This window comes from Cavia porcellus, unplaced genomic scaffold (genome assembly GCF_034190915.1).
Source record: "Cavia porcellus strain 051 isolate PalLab524CR breed Dunkin Hartley unplaced genomic scaffold, mCavPor4.1 scaffold_8, whole genome shotgun sequence".
NCBI lineage: Eukaryota > Metazoa > Chordata > Mammalia > Rodentia > Caviidae > Cavia > Cavia porcellus.
In genome coordinates this window covers 29,880,093-29,894,857 of record NW_026947491.1, presented here as the reverse complement: position 1 = coordinate 29,894,857, position 14,765 = coordinate 29,880,093, and positions in this window count along the sequence as shown.

Here is a 14,765-nt window from a genome sequence, read left to right as displayed (position 1 = left end):
CACATATTTAAATTGCAGACATCTGTAAAACCAGGACAAGCTGAAGGGTAGCAAATATGATATTTTTGGTCTTCTTCAAAGTAGATTGTATAAATTGAGTGTTAATTTGGTGAATAAATTGCCAAATAAGGGTACCAGTTTGGTTTTATAGTAGTATAAGATTGACTTGGGTCATACTATTCTTTATTCTCTATTTCCTTATGTGCAAATTTCACTTTGAGTACAAGGCTCATTTGAAGTTATGATTTTATTTTAACTGGTCTTTGCTTTCTAGCCAAATTGGATTCTAAAGATCTCCCAAAATAAGAAACATGGCAGCACACATATTAGATTTTTTCAAGAGTTCAGAGAAGTTTTATCACATGAATACAAGCCTATTTTTAAATGGATTTAAAATAGAAATATGCAGGTGGTTGAATGTTGGTCATGATTCATGAACTATTCATAAACAGCAGGAAAGTAATAGTTACTCTGTATGTGCCATCTCCTTGGCTAAGGAAGAAGAAAATGCTGCTATGTGTAGCAATTCTTTAGCCAAAAATAAATGGGTATCACTTTTAGTTTCTAATTGCTACATCTGTTTTTCCAGTTAGTCATGGCATTAACACAATAGGACATGACTTAATGACCACTAGACATAGCATAAATTATTTTCAGCTCACAAAAATGTTGCCAAGAGATTCTCCTACACAGAGTAACCGTCCAAATAATTTTTCAAACTGTAACCAATGCTGGGTCACCCACAGCACTGTTAGCACTGAATTACTTGACACATCTCTAATTAAAACTACACAGTAACATTTCTAGTCAATTGCACACCCCATGTGCTTGGTGTGCACACATTGTTGCCAAATTTCTAATTATTCCATGGCAGCACAGACCCAGCTGGTGTGGCATTCTTTATGGATGGTTCCCTGACATTGAAAATCAGCCACATTTTAAAATTGACACAAGTCCAATTAACCATGCACTGTGGTAATGGATGCGATTTCCTGACTATATTTCACTTGTACCTGCTGAGTCAGTTACTAAAAATTATTTTTTGGTGATACAGTTCTTTTTGAAGTGAATAATTGCATTCTTTCCAATCCAGTTAGCCACATATGTCATTCTGCTATCTTACATGGACATATCTCCAATTATTTACAAATATCACTTATAATAGCACAAATACGCCCATGAGTGTGGTTAAATATGCAAACAACTGAACTCAAACTATAATTGATATACACTAAATAAATTAGGCACTGCTCACTTCTTAACTCCTTGATGGAAGACTTTTTTTCAGTATTTAATATTTTTGTTATTCATTAGTAGTCTGAACTCCTCAGTAGTTATTTCAATGTCCTCTACAGCCAGCGCTAGCATTGTGAATATTCTGCAGTTCTCTCTTTTCAGATCATTAGTACATTCTTTCCTGTGACATATTAGTCAGGTTCTTTCAGTCATTTTATTTATATAATTCAGTAGTGTTATGTGACATTTAAGCTATACTGTCAGCTTTACTGGCTTAATAGACTTCAAGGAGATTAGTAAGACACACTTCTGGGCATTTCTGGGAAGTGTGCTCAGGGAGGGGTGACCTTGGGTAGAGTTTCTGGTCTCTGGCCCCTTCCTCACTAGCACTGTCCTTGGCTGTGAAGAACTAATAAGTTTTGCTCTACTGAACCATTTTACCATGATTTTCCCACCTTGTACCAAGCCTACCAAGAGCTGAATCCTCTGAAATTGTAAATCAAACTAAGCCCCTCCTTTTATTTGTAGATGTTGAGTCTTATGTCCCAGTGATAGAAAAGTTGAACAATAAACATTATAGCATGCAACACACAACCAGTGATTCTGTGATGTAATTCTTGCTCTTTTCAGTATGTAGCATTATAAAGATTAGAAATCTCACAGAGTATCCATTTTCTTCACTAAATTGAAAGTAAAGCAAACTTACAAAATTTTAAAAGATTTAAGTGAAGCAATGCAATTATAAGTATATAACTAGCTTATTATTGGTAGTAATTCTCCTGTCTTTATCAGATTCTACTTGAAAATAGTGAATTCTTTATTACCCATGTTGTCCTCCTATTATAAGTTAAAATTTAGAAGTGTTTGATACACTACATTTCCAGGGAGGTACACAAGCTATCCTTTAGAAGTTCCAAAAAATCAAGCTAGATTTTCAAAATGACTTATCTTTTCAGTTTAAACTCAAAATTTGGTTTGTCTGTCTCTTTGACTACATCAAACTGTAAGATGTTTATTCACTATAAAAAGGCCTAAAATGGAATAATGGATAATACCAGAGTGTTGATTTCACTTCCAATGAGAGAAATAATCATCAAGTGGAACAGATATTCACTCTTTTGACTATCACAGTCTTTCTCTGCAGGACGTCAAATTACAATCAGGAGATTGCTTGGGGATCCTGACATTAGAGCTGAGGTTGCTCTGATTAATGGCCTCCTGTTTGGCCAGGTTCCGTGGTTGTGCTTGCCTGCCAAACAGGGCATGTTTGTTTTTGGGACATGCAGTACAGTTGTTGGGGATAGCATTCACAGGACAGTCTATGCAGCTGATGGCCCTGGAGTTGGGGAGTAGTGCTCAGAACAGAACTGTTTTCCTTAAAATGCTATTTTAATGCATATAGTCAGTAATGTGACCTTGACTCTCTTTTTTTCCCCCTGTAATCGTGGCTATTTACAACTGATCCCGTCCTCTTTTAATTTTGCATTGCACTACTTTAGTGTTAAATGTTCCCTTCTCACTGTCAGGAAAGTTAACTTAAAATGAGTTAATGGCAAAAGCATTTTACTAATATTACATTTGATTACATTTTAAAGTTTCAATAAGATTTAGAATGGAGCTTCCAAAAGAAACAGTACAGTAACTAAGAGTCTCAGCATCCTGGGTCCGGTAAACTAGATATGCTTTAGTCAAATGACCTAAACTGCTTTCCAGATGAAAGGAAAACACATCTTATCTTAAGGAAAGTGGAAGATGAGTTCCTAGACTCCATAGAACTAATCATTTCCCTCTTAACTTTGTTATTATTTCTGTAGTAAACTAAATATGATGAAATCTATTTCATTCTTTGTCCTCTCATAGTCTGGTAACACATGTTGATAGATTGGAAAGTTCTTAAAGTAACTTTCTGGCTTTGTTTAATGTAGGGTGTCCTGAACTTTTACCATCATGGGATTTTGGACAACCTATAAAAATTCTTTTCCATACGCTTTGAAAAGAGGGACTTACTTTCTTTTCATATGTGCAGTCAGTATGATTGACATCAAGGTAGAGGAAATATAAGTGACAGTATAGAGTCATAAATCACTGTATCTATTCTGATGTATATTGTAAGGTTTTATTTACACTCTGCTACATGTTCTAGACTACACTGGGCTCCTCCAGTCAGTAAACCTGGCTTAATTTCAGTGCACATGAACCGTCATGGAGCCTCTACCAGAGCTTCAGATATAGCATGTTGAAAGTTTCAGGTTTTGTCTCATCACTTTACAATGAATATCAACTCTTGGAGTATTAAATACCTTTTATGGGGGGGCCTCTCCAACTGATTTTTCTTGATGGTAAATCTCCTGTGGATGTATTCAGTAACCAAAAGCTAATTAATTTCTGCTTTCTCAGGCCTGTTTTCTCCATCTTTGCCTTTCTTCTCTCATCTTTTACACATACACACATACACATACATATTTTTTTAAAAAAATAATTGGATTGAAAAGTATTGCAGAGTACTGTAAAAACAAATTAGTGTATTCCTGTTATCCATGTCATGGTCACAGATTTTTCTATAGAAGAGTCTCATCTCTTGAGAAAGCTTATGTCATTTTAAGTAAACATATCTCCAGAATATTTTATGATAGGATTTTTCTACATGAATGCATCTTCCCAAATATTTATTAATATGTTCAATCAAGACACACTGCATAACTTTCAGGTTTCTAGTTCACTGGTCTCAGTGTAATTGTCTCATGGTTATTTATCTGCCTAATTAACAAACTTCCTTTTCTTAAATTCTTCTGTGATTTTTGTTATTTTGAGATAAGGTCTCCGTAAGTCCCTAAATTGCCTAGAATGGGCTCAAATTTGTTCAACTTTAAAGAGTGCTGGGACAACCAACTTATATGTTCTTCTTTTGTAAGAACAAAACATAATTCTTATATCATGTAATACATGGCAGAAAAAAGATAATTCTTTTTTCGTGTTTTTCAGTCTTTAATTTTCCAGAAGAGGAAAGATTGAGGATAAATAAGAAAAATAATGCTAGATGTGGTGGTACATGCCTGTAATCCAAGCATTAGGGAGGCCAAGTCAGGTTTGCAAGTTTGAGACCAGCTTGGACTACACAGCAAGGCCCTGAACTATATAGCAAGGCCCTGTCTAAAAAGCAGAGGTGGAGAGGGAAGGAGGGGGGACAGATAAGGAGAAGAACATTAAAGATGCATTGTTTGTGAATAGATAAGAGAAACTTAACATGCCAAGACCTCCAGAGAAGGGATCGTGACTCTCCCACTGTTACAATGACTCTCAGTTTACACTTGCACATAACATAGTTTCCCTCAATATCATTAAAAGTCAAAATCTTTAAAATTCTCTCCTTTTGTTTCAATCAATACAAGATTCCCAGAACAATAATTGAAGCTGTTTTTCAGCAACAGAGTTGTATACTGTATGTTCAGGCAATGAAGTGAAATTATGTGAGTATAACATGATCTTTAAACATATACCTTAGAAATACAACATTTGACAGTTACAAATAATGAAAACAAACCTAAATACCAAAACATCCCATAAGCAATATTTGTAAATTGGGATGTTTCCACAGGCCCTTGTTTTGTCTCGTGGGAAGGCCACGCTGCTCAGTGGGGTACTGAATGCTTACCGAGTTCCAGGAGAGAAAGTTTATCAGATAGCAGTAAGAAGAGACTGGAGTCTTATAAGCACAAGTCTGTCCAGGTTGTACTACCTGCCTCCTGGATGTGACCATAGTAGCAAATATTTTATACTGAACTTCTCCACTCAGCTAATCACAAGGCTTTCTCATCATCTAATGTGTTCATCTCCCTAAGTAGGATGTGAAATCCTTCAGAATGTCACTCTGTAGTAGGTATCTTTGCATCCTCATTCCAAATAAAGTGTCCAGAAGCCAATGAATGCTTTCTCATTTAATTGGCTGCAACAATACCACTACCACCATCACCATTCTACTAACACAACACCAGAAGAGGGGGCAATACCTTTCTTTTTTCTTCGACTTTCCAGGGCTGTGATTATTTACTCAAGTCTCATTTAAGATCATGGATCTTGGGAAGACTGAATAAGTATCTATTGAGACTCTACCAAGTAGCCAGTACTTTATGTGTGTTCTTCCATGACTAGTTATTTAAACAGTGCCTCATTTTATAGAGAAAGGTACCCATTCAGGAGAAGCTTAAGTAGTAACACTAACAAGGCTGGTATTTGCCCCAAATATGTTTTATTCTAAGGTGTAGTTTACCCCTGTACCATGCTGCATCCTTCAGAAATTATATTGTCATTTTATAGACAAAAGAATTAAACATCACAGACACTTTGAGCTGTGTAAAGCCATGTGACTAATTTCATTCATTATTACATTTCTGACTTCTAGGATAACAAATTGTTATGCTTTAGATCTCTACAATTTCCCAAAGCCCATGTATGTACCTCTTTGTCACCGGTCTGTGGTACTGTTGGGAGGTGCTGTAAACTTTACAAGGTTAGGGTTTTGGGGTGGGGTTTGCCCTTGAGAAGTATGTTGAGACCCCACCACCATGTGTCTCCTTTTTGCTTTCCTGTTGTCATAAGTTGAGCAGATTTACTGTTTTCTCCCTATCGTGATGCTCTGCCTTACTATGTGCTTAAAAGCAACACTCCCAAGTGACTATGGACAGTAGCCACGAGCCAAAACAAATCTTTCCCCTTTTATGTTAATTAGCATAGTCACTTTGTCACAAAAACAGGATGATAAAGCTCAACCCAATGGATTTTTTGGCTGGAAAGAGCATAAAAATGATACTTCCTACTGTCTTAATTTGTTCCCTCCTATATCCTGTTAGGGTGCCTTATAATTGGACCCAAAGACTAGAATTTCAGAGTGTGATCTAGTATTTTTGTAGAGGACGAGGTAGTGGTGGTAGTTGTGATTCTTGAGAGATGAAGATGGACTGAAATGGTAGGAGGTAGACATTCTTCCTGGTTCCTCCCAATGCTTCCCCTCGACACCCCCAGAAGTTAAGATTTGCTCTGATTCTCACCTTAATCAATGTAGTACCACACAGAAGTTTAAGAACTTTGGGCAATTTCCAACAGTTCTGGCTTGAGATGCTTATCTGTGAATACACACACACACACACACACACACACACACACACACACACACGAAAGAGAATTAAGGGAAAAGACAGTGCGATTGTATGAAGAAGACAGAAGCACAGAAGTAAAAGGCTGAAAATCACTAAGTTCCGTTGTTTTACATAAAATTCTTCCCATTAAATTAGGTTATAAAATCGAATTAAACTAACTCAAATCATGTAAAACTTCATGATTGGAGGTGTTTCATTAAAAAAATCAACAGAGTAAGAAGAGAAATTTATCTAAATTTATTATGTGAAATGATAATGATTTCCTTTTTTCACAGTTCGAAGGGCCACTCCTAATCAGCAGACAAAATTAGTTTTGTTCTTGTAGAGAGCAGGTTAAATGTTTATTTCAGTTCCTCTTAATACACAAGGATAAAATTGAAGTCATTCTTTTAGAAAGTCCATCATACCTTTTCTCAGTCCTCAGTCTTCTAATTGTAAAATGCTGAGGTAAATGTAATGATTTTGGGGCTTCATTTTTGCTTTAAAAATGTTATAAGAACAACATTTTTTAAAATGTGAGAAACAGAGCAATAGTGAGGCTAAGATTATAGCTTTGGAGTCCATCAAACCTAGATTTGAACCCAGTTTCTACTTCTTTATAACTGAAGAAACCTGAAAAGTTATGCATTTTATGCAAGTTTCAGTTTATGGATAAAATATAATTGATCAAACTTAGAAATATCTTTAATGCATTTAAATCTATGTTTCTTTATATCTAATTCAACTTAACTCCTAGCAATTCTATGCTTAAAATACATCTTCAATTCACTCTGTCTTAGTTTTATAGGGCTGCCATAACCAAGTATCACTGACTCGGGGCTTAAGCAACAGAAATTTGTCCTCACAGTGCTGGAAGCTGGGAATCTTGAATCAGAGTTTTCATATGATTAGTTTCATGCTGAGGTTTCCTTCCTTGGCTTATAGGTGGCTCTTTTTCCATGGTCTTTGTGTAGCTTCCCCTTGTGCCTCTGTGTCTTTGTTCCCTGTTCTTCTTGGGACAGCCCTCATAGAAACTTGAGACCCTCTCATATAACTCCAATTTCCCCTAAAGTCTTACTCTGCAAAGACTCTGTCACATACACAGCCACATTTAAAAGTTCAACACACGAACCACAGAGAGGGCAATTCAGCTCATAAATGAATCACTTCTCTTCTCTCAACTGATGCCATTTTAGATTAGGCAGCCATTGGCTCTCACCTGCTTTACTGAGATACCTTTCTAGGATATCAGAGTCGCTCCAATTTATTCTCCACACAGCAATCAGAGGTGTATGCTTTGAAAATCTATATCAGATCACAAAAATTTCCATTTAAACACCTTCCAATTTTTTTCTCATAGTAAAAAGAAAAATCAAAATACCTAAGATGATACCCAAGGCAGCTTATACATTAAGCAGTGCTTTCTATAGTGTTAACTATTTTCATCACTGAATATTTCTGCTTTTAACCTCCCTCTGACTATTTCCTTCAGGTTTCAGTTTAAATTTTACTAAAAATTAATGCTGATTATCCTCATGTTTTCAGAGTCAGGGGCATCTAGGGTCTGGATTCTAATTGTTTTCCTGGATCCTGTTTAGAGACCTCCCCTCTGCCTTGGAGCTGGTGTTTTTAGGTCTTTCTATGCACTTTTTTTTTTCCTGGTGTCAATTCCCACACTCATTATTCCTCCCACTCAAGCCCAACTCAGAACAGCTACTGACAATACCGATCTGATTATGACCCTGAAATCTGAGTGTGGGTATGCGATTCTGACAGCCTGATCATTGCAAAACTAACTCACTGGGAGTTTAGTATTGTTTCGTTACATCCAAAAGATAAAAAAAAGCAAGAAAATCTCATGATCAAGTTGGTTTTGTCTTTGCTCTAGATTAATTGTTCAAGGCATCGGACACTTTGGAATATAGTCATTTTTACCTATAAATTTTACCTACTATAACATTATTCAGAGATCCACATAAAAACAATTTTTTAATTTTACTAAATCTTGTTTTTAAATTGGTCAAACTCACAACTGCCTGCTTGCAAGGCAGGTGCTTATGCTGCTGAGCTAAATCCCCAGCCCCAATTTTACTAAATCTTAAAATGCTTATTAAAGTACATCGGATATTCATTCTAAAGTAATTAAAGTTACAAGAATATCTTCTATAAAATACTAGAGAAATGAAGACATTCATTTTTATTATCCGTGACGATTTACAAAAAAGCACTTCACAATCTCATTCAAAACTTTATAGAACATTATGCAACCTGACCTCACTCAGTTTCTTCTTTTTCTATTTTCATTTATCTTTCTCTGCTGCCATTGCTAAGTGTGTGGCCTCCGAATTTCCCTTGTTGTCCTTGTATCTTTCCAGAGCTTCAGTAGACTCTACCACAGAGACACGCATGCTCCAAAAGCAAAGAAGGGTCCATAGCTTGACCACAAGCCCATCATCATTTTTGCTTCCATGCTATAGTCTTCCATAACTTTCTGTGTTTTCCAGTGCTGCTACCCTCCATCAGGTTCTTATGCATTCTCTCCGTGTGAATGACACATAGTCCCGAAAGCTGCTGAACACCTGTATTTACTTAGTTACTCTCATATCACTAACTTTCTTCTCATTCTGACCACAGTTTGCCCACACCATGCTATTTTAGCCTTCTTCCTAGTAAAGGCAATACTTATCCAGTCTTTTTCTAACCTGATTTTTTTATGTCAATATTTGTTTAACAATCATATTTAAATCCTTTGACTAAATTAAACTGTAGTAAAAAAATGTACATTAAAAAAATGCAAAAATCCCAAACAGGACTGCATTCACTTCATTGCTCTAATGGGCAATAGCTTCTAAGTGGTTTTAGAGTCCATTTAGAAAGTAAGAATGAGGGCAAGTCTTATAATTTATTTCTCTGTTTGGTTTTTCAATTCCTTATAATATCTAGCAGTGTTTGGCACAATAGTAGTTATGCTGAGGACAAAGATATTGATCTATTGGCATCCATAGACTTTTGATGTGATAAAATCTCTAAAAAGGATCAATATTCTTATATTGGTGACTTTTTTAAATTAAAGTTTTAAATGAGAGCTCTATCAGTCAGTGCTCACTAGAGCAACATATAATGTAATATATACAAATATATAAGCATTTATAAGATTGGCTTACAATGGCCTACAAAATCTGGTGTGGAAGAGTAGAGAAGATCTGCCTGTGTACTGGAAAGCTGAAAGGTCCAGTTAAAGGCCTGGAGCTCAGTGTAGTGTCCCTTTTGAATCCATATCAGGAGGTTGAAGGGTCTGTGCTGGAATCCAGGTGAATGTCCAAGGTGAAGGTGAAGACTGGAGCTCCTAAGAAACAGAAGAGAGCCTGCTTTCTTGTTTTCCCTTTTATTTCATTCAGTTGACAGCCTATTGGTTGGTGCCACTCACATCCAGTGTGGGTCTTCTGACCTCAGTAAATCCCTTCAGCCACATCCAGAATGGTACTGATCCAATTTAGCTGGCATTTCTTATTCAAGCTGACATAATCAGTTATGTATCACAAATAAGTAAAGATCCTTTGGAGATGTGGCATTAACCTAGGATAATAACTGATATAAGAGAAGAAAAAATACAATGGGTTGAGAAATATGAACATTTGTGGGTTGAAATTGAAACAGGTTTAAAACACTTGAAGGAAAGAAGAAAGAAATCTTTACTGATGTGTATGTGTCAGATTTCTGGAAATAGAGCATGAAGAACAGAGAAAAGAGAAATTTGAGGAGTCCAGTCACATGTTAGGAATATGGTCACTGTGATTTTTTTAAAAAGAAAACAATACAAATATGAGACTGGCTTCCTATTTTTGACACTGGATTGATATCGCTGAAAATGTATCAGGAAAACTGAGGAATCAAACAGTTCTGAGATCATTTCTGTGTTTCAATGATGAGAATGTTCAAAAGCAGTTTGACTGCACTAGCAAGAATAAACATTCAGAAGCATGATCTTGGTATTTTCAGTATTCTTATGGAATTTAAATGCATAGCATCTTCAGCTTTATTATCTGAAAGTGTATCTCATATGATCTGAAGCATATAATTATGATGCCTACATATGAGTTGCTTTTTGTAAGTTACACAAACAGTATCCTTCCATTCACAACATCATTAAACCTTAAGGTAATTAAGTAAATTATGTAGAATAGACATCATCTCCATTTTTCAAATTAGAAAACCTAAACTCATAACTGCAAGATGCCTCATTCAAATTCATTAATATGTGTAGACAGAGAATGTCAGAATCAAAATTAAAGCTACACTTTCATCTTCTTCTTCCAAAATTCCCAGAAGGGTAGATTTTAGAATTATTATGCAAAGAGAAATGCCATTCTTGAAATTTTTTGTTGTATATTTAGCCTATGCTTTCTCTATCAATCTACTTCTACCTCTACCTCTACCTCTACCTCTACCTCTACCTCTACCTCTACCTCTACCTCTACCTCTACCTCTACCTCTACCTCTATCTCTATCTCTATCTCTATCTCTATCTCTATATCTATATCTCTGTCTCTATCTTGAGGAAAACCTTATTAGATTTTAAGCATTGACAACTTAAAAAACTTAGGAGATAATTCCTATTGCCAATCTCAAAGTGACCATTACTACTCTCAAAAGAAGCTGCTTCTTAGATTTTGCCTATTTGAATCAAAGCTTTACCACTGTAAAGTGTACAACACTGGGAAAATCACATATGGAACTGGTGATAGTAAAACCATATCAGGTGATTTTGACAATATAGTGCAATATCACAGGATGCCAGTTCTCAGTATCATCTTCCCCTTCTTTTTCACCCTCTCTCCGTTACCTCACTGCTTCCTGTCACTACTCTATGCTTTCATTTCAATCTCAATACGATTAACTACATTCGACTTTCCCTTTTTCTCTTCTTCTAGTTAAAATATTTTAAAATAGCTCATTATAGATTCCACATATGAAAGATTTGTCCAGACTATCAACACAATATTACTGAAGACATACAGCAGAACAACAGCAGAACGATTCGAATATTCTAAATTCCAGGGTAATCTGAGAAATAAAGAGGCATCATCAGTACTGGCATTTTGGAGTTACCTTACTGCAAGCATTTTTATATGATTTGGGTAAAAAAAATACAGAAACAAACACAGAATTATGATATCTTTACTTTGGACAAACTTTAGTTATACTTTTAAAGTTTCCTTATTTTCTTGAGCATTGTGAGTCATGACATATTTCTCTGCAATTTTATTTTTTGGAAAATTCAGAAAGCACATTTTACATACTGCAGATTTCCCAGTTAAATTCAGTCATTTAATCAAAGATACTCTTATAATTGCTAACCACAGAATAGCAGATATTATATGTTATGAGGAGAACTAAATTTTAAAATATTAAAATAGTTTTAGGTTATTTTGATTTTTACTTAGTAAAAATCAAGAGAGTGAAGCAGGTAGTAAAAAGAAAAGCAAAACAAGCGCTGGTTCTCCCACTGAAGTTTACAAGTTTAAAAAAGGAAAAGACGAGACCAAAATATAATATGTGGCACAAGATAAGAATTTCTGAACAAGTAACGGGCCACATGTGTTAAGTAACTCTAAATAAAACGAGAGCATGCCTGCTGATATAGGATGGAAGCAGTAACCAAAGACACCTTAATGAAGACAGAGGTATCTGTGTGGAGACTGAAAGAAGGTACGGTTTCTACAGAAAGAACGCAGTAAAAACGTTTTCAAGAACAGTAGCCTAAGACTGGGAAGGAAATATTTATATTTAGAAAAGCCATCTTCCTTTGTTTTCAGGTTAAGGTAAGACTGGATGAGAAAGCTTTTGTAGCACAATGTGGAGATCTTGAAAGCCATACTAAAGATTTAAATAATTTCATACACAATGAGGAGCTAGGTGATTGAGGCTCTGCTTCTCAAGATGGATCAGTCAAGTGCTATTAAAATAAATTGAAAGGGAGAAGGGCATAGAAAACTAACAATTGTTTAAGATAAGTACCTGAGATTAGAGACAATGTAAAAATACTAAGTAGGGAATGAAAGAGAAATATTTAAGAGATAATTTATAGAACTTTCAATATTCTGAAATATAAATATTCCAATGGACTCATATCGTAAGTTTACTCTGATGTGTATTTCAACTTATTTAATTTTCAGATATCTGCATCTCAATCAAGGAAGAGAATATGGCTAGGAACCCCAGAAAATTTCTGTTTCTATTCTTGCCTCTACCCATTATACTGAATTAAAGGAATATATTATTTTTGATTGCTTTCATTCTTCATAGAAATAGAACTATTCATGAAGGTTTTTTGTGTTGGGCTTCTTTCCAGTCAACATCATGCTTGTGAGATGCGTCTGCATTTTTGTGTGCTGCATTTTTGTATGCTGTCAGTGCTGTATATTAGTTAATGTAGACAAACTATTCTTGCTCATTCAATTGTGTGTAAGAATTTCCATAGCCTCCAATTTGAATAACATTCAATGTGGCTATGGAATGTCTTGTACATGCTTTGTGATTACTACATGTCAAGTTTTGTTGGGTCTATCTATTTGGGGATAAATTTACAAATTATATGATATGTAGCTTTAATAGATAAAGGCCAATGCATATGAGAGGGTCATTTGTCCCATATTCTTACTAATATATGGCATGTTTTTTGTTTTTAATATTTTAGTTATCCTGGTGGATGTGTAGTAATTGGATTTGGTGACTTTAATTTGCATTCTTTTAAATGATTAATAAAATTAACATCTTTTAAAGATTTTTTCACTATTTGAATATCTTCTTTTTTGAAAGTTTTTTATCATGTTCTGAATATAATTCTTGGTCAGCTATATGAATGGCAAATAATTTTTCCCACTCTCTAGATAGCCATTTCTTAATTCTATCTTTTCATAAAGAAAAGTTGTAAATTTTTATGTAAGTTAATGTATCATGTATCTTTTATCTCTAGTACAAATAAGTTAGATACCATATAATAAACAGCAACACCTTGATCATGAATTTTATATAGATTGCTCAAATCTTCTTTTAGGGAGAATGCTAACTTCTTGCACATGCATACATGCAAGATTTCTACTAAAAAAGGAGAAGATACAAATATTTATTTCAAGTTACCTATTCTGGGTAAATTAGAGATATTCTTCACAAAATCAGCTAAGTCCATGAATTGCCTCCTCAGAATAAACATGGATTTGATTGTGGACATATTAAAATTAAGATAGAGTATTTATGAGGTATCTAAGAGTGATTTTCCACTGAGCAGCAGGGATTAACAGGTGAACTGGAATTATTGAAATGATTAAAGTAAGAGTATCATGCAAAAATGTGACTGTGAGTTTTCTGTTGCTGTGACAAAATATCTGACACAAACAACTTAAAATAAAGAAAGGTTATTTTGGCTGGTAGTTTCAGCCTATTGTTGATTGATCTTGCTTTTGGGACTGTGTTAAGAGACAAAAACATGACAGAACAATGTGTCAGAGAAACCAGGATAACCTCAGTGTGGGCAGGAGGTATAGAGAGAAGCAACAAAGGGCCAGAGTCCAATATCCCACTTAAAGGTCGACCCCAGCGACTTAACTTCCATCTGCTCAACCTCACCTCCTAATGGTACCATCCTCTCCTTAGAGCCCTAGACGGGGCCAAGTCTTAGGCCCATGAACTTCTGGGGAACACTCAAGAGTCAAATTATAGCACTATCTCAGTCCTTTTGGGGTCCTATCATAAATAGCTGTGACTAGACAATTTATAAAGAACAGATATTTATTTCCTCTGTTCTGAGAGCGAGGATGTTCAAGCTGAAGGTACCAGCAAAACTGGAACCTGGTAAGGATCTGAGCCCTGTATCTGTAATGGTACCTTGTTCTGCATCCTCAGAGGGAGGAATCCTGTTTCCTCACAGGAAGGAAAAATGCAAAGACCTGAGAGGGGCACTCTCCCTCTGCTAAGTCCTTTTATAAAGCCTTTATTACCACTCTCATGGCCCAATCACCCTTCAATCCATGCCTCTTAATACTGCTGCACTGTAAAATAAATTTCAAGTTGAATTTTTAAGAGGACAAACACATCCAATCCACAGAAGCCTGTGATCCAGTTTGTGTTATCATGTGTGTGTGAGTGTCTGTGTAACGCATAACTGTTGGAGAGGAGTTTGTGTGGTTGGCTTATGTTACAGCATTGAATCTTTTTACATCTGTTTAGACAGTGAAAAAGCTGAGATGCAGAATTGTCCTGTAATTTAAACTTTAGCACAAAAGCATTTTCTTGGATGTAACTGATTGACTGATTTTTCACTGAAAATCTTTTTAAAATTTAAATCCAGGCCCTTAAAACCCTTATCACTTTAATTTTATACAGAATATTTTGTTTTCT